Genomic DNA, 5261 nt, shown 5'->3' with positions numbered 1-5261 from the left:
AGCGCACACAGCCTCAGGATGTGAATAAAATTCTGGGCAGAGAAGACCCATGACACGGAGTCCTCTCACCACCCCAGCTGCTGCAGATAATGGCGAAAGACCCCCAAAGACCCTTGAAGTACAGAAAAACTTCAAGGTGCTCCAACTCCAAGGGTTGAGGTGAGACCCACCTGGACACTCACGGGGTGGTCCTGGGGCTCTGGTGGGGTCAGGTAGACAGAAGCGGCCTTCCCCAGGCAGAGGGCGGGGAGGTCAGCTTGGGCTCACCTCCCAGACAGAACACCATGTCCCACCCAAGCGCCCCTCAGGGAGCACTCTGCACCTCACACAGCACCTACATGTACCTCGGGGAGACACAGGGAAGAGGCTCCCACGTGAGAAAGTTAACAACAAAATACTGAGCACCACTCCTTGTTTGACCCAGAACACGTGCACCGAGGGGGTAAATAGCTTCTGACCTCCAGAGAGCCACCAGAGAGGAACAAGGCAGCCCCGGGAGGACTGGCCCCCTCTCTGGGTCGGGCACGTGGCCTCCCGGCCCCAGGTCTTGGGGCTTTCCTGGCCAAAGAGGCTGGCTTCTCCGGAAGTGGGCCAGGCTGACCCTGGCAGGGCCAAGAAGGGGTGGTGAGGAGGCCCGGACGCCCTCCTAGACTGTTACGTCGAACGTTCGGTCAGCACGCTGTGCCCTGTGCTTGCTGGGGATGGTTGGGAAAGGCAGCTTTGTGTGTAATGACGTGCAGCCTGGCTGCCGCTGCAGTGTGTCCCCCCACAGGCTCCCGGGGCAGAGCCCACAGCACAGACCTGAGTGTGGCCGGACACGCTCCTGGACGGGCCAAAGGGCTGCCTGCTGTGCTGGGCTCTACGCGTCGACGAAGTTGCGCCTGCTCCGAAGAGAACCACCAGGCTTTGTCTGCGAGCCCCAGCTCCCAACACACCCCGAAACAGTGGCACAAATCACTTCTCTATTAGTTTATCCCACTTCTTTTTTACTTCAAAGTTTGCTTGGAAATACAATAAGAAATTAGACAATTCTTGCACATTCGGGGCTGGGGTTGTTGGGATGGACAATGAGGTGCTGGTCCTCTCGATTCGTCCCATGGTGTCACAGCTTTCCCTACGGTGACCCCAGGGGTTTGGGACAAGTCCCACCTTGCGTTTTCCCAGTCCTAGGGTCAAGGGCAAATTATATAGTTACCTGTATTTAATTTAGATTCTGTAGCTTTTTTTTTTTTAACCATAAACCTTCATATTGCTTTTTATTAATGTGTTTTTTGGTAGAATAAACTTATAAAAGAAAGATTTTCAGCTTTAATGCCTATGGGCCCTGCTCCTGGGCTCCCAGGGGAGCTGTCCTTTAACTTTTCCCAAGGTCAGAACGACTCTACCAAACTTCAAAGCATGAGCTCTGTTTCTGACCCGAGCACACATTGTACATCTATTTAGTGGACAAATAACCTTTAAAAAAAAAACATTTCAAATGTAGAGATAAGAGTAAAACCTCTTTTAAGTTCCCATGAGACCAGAGCCAGGCAGCCTTGCACATACAAAAGGCATAAGATAAAGCCTGTAACTTTCTGGAATGTTCTTCGTCATGATGATTTGTAACTCTTCGGGTGAAAAAAACACATATAACCCTGTATTGACTGTTCTTTCCCGGAGCTCTCTGTTCTCTGTGAGGATGGTGCACCTGAGGCAGTTGTCCTCACTGGGGCTCAAATAAAGCTTGCTTTCTTCTAGACATTCTAACAGGCTTATTCAATTTGCGTTGACTAAACTCAAGTGATACTTACTGAGAAACTTTAGGAATTTGAAGGAGAATATGATGTGAAGTGTCTCCACTCTCCCAGAGGAAAAGCACGGGAGGTCACACCGCACACACGGAAGAGTCATTACATTGCGCCCAGAAAAGGGAGAGCCGCATGGCTTTGTGTCAGGAATCGATGCTCTTCTCCACGGACGTATGGCAGCCCCCCAACCTCCACTGTTCCCGGCCCCACCTGAATCCCGCATGCACACCGGGGCTTCTCAGGAAGGTGCCTCACATGTGAAGGCACAGGACAAGAGCATTCCGTGCCTTTAGCTGACTATTTTATTGAAGAACATGTGCATAGAGGATCTACTGTTGTTAACGTTGTTCGGGAATTAAATATATTCATCATTCAAGTACCGACAATTCTTACTTCAAAACCACATATCCTGAGGCTAAGATCGGAAAGAACGAATGCTGTCAGGTGTTCTGCCTTCAAATTGGGGGAAGTATTTTGGGGCTGGGGTAGCCTACAGCACATCAGCAAGTCAGGTTTAGAGTGGGCGGGGGCTTTACACCATCTTGTACCTGAGTGACTTGGGACCCCCTACACGTTTTGCCCCATCCATTCAAGATACCAGTGCTTATTGCCTACTGCACACATGTCACCTGCAGAGCTGGTCAATGGACCCATGTCACGGCAGGTTCAGATAGGCCGAAACCTAATCGGAAACCTCTGAGTCTACCATAAAGGCCTCTGTGCATCTGAAGGCTGCGGAGGACGGGGAGGGAGTCCGTGTGGACAGCGCGTCGCCGAGCTCTGGGGCTCCCCCAGCTCAGTGGGCTTCCTGGCCTCCCCAGCACGTACAGAGCTGCAGGTGCCTCCAGAACCACTGAGCGAGGGCGTGTCCGGCCTCCAGGAGCTCCTCTGCACATCCTGCTTCATGTGGCTGGGGTCCCCTCTGCAGGGGACTCTTCTCCCAGCCAGGGGTCCCAGGGATCCCAGGACTATACCACGGACAGCCTGAATATCAGACAGAGCCCAGGGCACTTGGCCCCCCCGGCCGACAAAGGCCGGTCCAGGAGAGCAGGGGCTGATTAGCAGATGTCCAGGGAGGAGCACCAGCAGGCCCCAGCGCAGCTGGACCCCCGTCCCGCAGCACAGCGGTGGCCAGGAGCTCCAGGGTCTTACACGGTGTAGAAGCGTTCGTGGGCAGACTTCCTAAATGTGTGATTACTACGTCCACAGGCCCATCGATGAGAAAGGATGGTTAACAGATAACACTGAACACTGATTCTCCCACTTCTTCATTGTCTTCATTATCACAAAATTATGCAGTTAATTTAGATGGAAAGGCATTTTACAGTTGGTACTTCTTCAAGAATATGCGTTAAGAAAAATGAGTTCTTACTATATATTGTCTATTGAAAACTTGATATTAGGCACACTTTTTCTGGTCAGTTGGGAGGGGGTTCTGCCATTTCTAATTGCCTGTGTGGGTAGGTAATTTCCACGGACGACGAGCTTACTGTGTTCGGATCACGTGTTGGTAAGTACGTAATTACAACCTAAGCTTCTGAAGTCGTCGGGCCTCCTGGCGAGCTGGGGAGCATGGAAGGGCAACGCCCCTTTAAGGCAGGGAGTCCGTTAGAACCAGATGGGGTGGGGGACACACTGGAGGGACAGGACTGCAGCCGGGGGGCCGCTGCTCACTGGTGGGCTGAAGAGTGAGGAATCGAGGGCCCGGCATGACGCCCCTATGTCAGAGAAATGGGGGAGAAGGGCCTCCTTCAGGGTGAGGAAGTCAAGCCAACTTCCCAGTGAGACCTCAGGACGACCCGCCGGAGGACTGAATGGTGGAAATACCAGGTTATTCACTAGTCTTTCCTCTCAGCACCTTTGATTGTCTTTCGTCAAGAGATACAGGGCTTGGGCCACCCGCTGTGGTCACGCTGCTCGTCCTCACGCCTGCAGAGTCTGAGGCGTGGGAGCAGGTGCGTTCCGCTCACACACAGGTGCTGCGTTGTTATAACTAGAGGTGTCTTCCCAAGTCCACCCCTCCCCAGGGTTGTCTGTGTGCCGGAAAGTCTTTGCTTTGCTTCTGGGTCAGACCTCAACCTCGTTTCGATAAAGACCCTGTCCCCCTCACATGGAGAGGAAGTGGAAGGCCGCGAGCCTCCTGGCACGGGTGGAGAAGCCGCTCCCCGGCCCATGTCTCTGGGTTCAAAGCCGCGAGCGGGCGCAAGAGCAGGAAAATGGGCGCTTCTATAGATGTTTGGGGAGGTGTTGGGAGCACAGTGGGGGCAGCTCCCGGCCTCTCTGGGAGCCAGGCCTACAGGGCGGCCTCCCCAGTGGCCCCACTCCACCCCTGGAGCTGTTGGGAAAGTGGTATTTTCAGCACAGGACATGGGTCTGTTTGGGGTTTTTTGGGGGACACGGGCTGGGGACTGCTCAGCAAGGCCGGTGAAGGCACTGGGTCCCCAGGTTTCCCGGGAGACAACCCTGATCACATTGGCCACAGCTCTGGGGGCCCATTTTTTAGGAGTTAAAGCAGTTTCTCTTGGTTGCCAAGGAGAAGCCATGTGTGGCCTAGTCAGACCCCTTTGTCTGTGGCTCCTGACCCCGAGATGACCTTTTCCTGGGGTCAGTTTTGTCACTGTAGGGACAGAGGGCTGTGACAAAGAACTGTCTCTCGGGCTCCCTTCACAGTGGAGGGTGGGGGCCCCAGGCCGCTCCTGATGGCCTCCTTCTTCCCCAGCAGGATGCTGACCGCCGAGGAGCCCACGGAGCCCGCAGAGACCGGCTGCCCGGAGGAGGGTGGTGGGCCTGGGGCCGACCCCGAGGACATAGCTGCACTCTCCGGGGATGACGGCCAGGCTGAGCAGATGTTGGTGAGTGGCCCTGCTGGGGACCGGACGGGGCTTGTCCTTAGTCTCACCTGCCACTGTCCCCATCCTGCGCCTGAGACCGGCATTGAGATTCCCCCGGCTTCCTCCTCTGGCCAGATGCTTTAGCGTGGATGTTGATGCTTGTCTGCCCTCTAGGAGGGGTATACGGTTCTTCTCCTCCTGCAGCTCTGTGTCTTGGTAGATGAGAGACAGGATGGGGAGTGTAAGGAGACTTGAGTATCTCAGCCAACTTCCCTAATCCAAGAGGAGGCACGAGACTGGGCGAACTTGGTTAGAGGAAAATTAGAAGGTGCACGTGACTTCAATCGTGCGGCCACAGTTCTGGAGCGCCCTCAGCCTCCTCACCCATCCCCGGAGGGCAGGGTCCACTTCTCTCCACCCGGCTTCCACGAAAGCCTCCATGTGTCCCCCTCCCTTGGTGCCACGTGTCCAGTAGCCGTGGCCACGCAGTGCAAGACCCTACCTCCCATCACAACCCCACTGATCCTGGAAACACAGCATCAGATGAAGGGTCCCACAGGAAAGCTGGTCCCCTGGGTTTAAAGTGCCGTGGCTTCAGCTAATTTCTGAACGGTTGACAAAATAATCCATTTCAATGGAACAC

The sequence above is a fragment of the Halichoerus grypus genome, chromosome 9 (assembly GCF_964656455.1).
Source record: "Halichoerus grypus chromosome 9, mHalGry1.hap1.1, whole genome shotgun sequence".
Classification (NCBI taxonomy): domain Eukaryota; kingdom Metazoa; phylum Chordata; class Mammalia; order Carnivora; family Phocidae; genus Halichoerus; species Halichoerus grypus.
Note: the sequence above shows the minus strand (reverse complement) of the source record.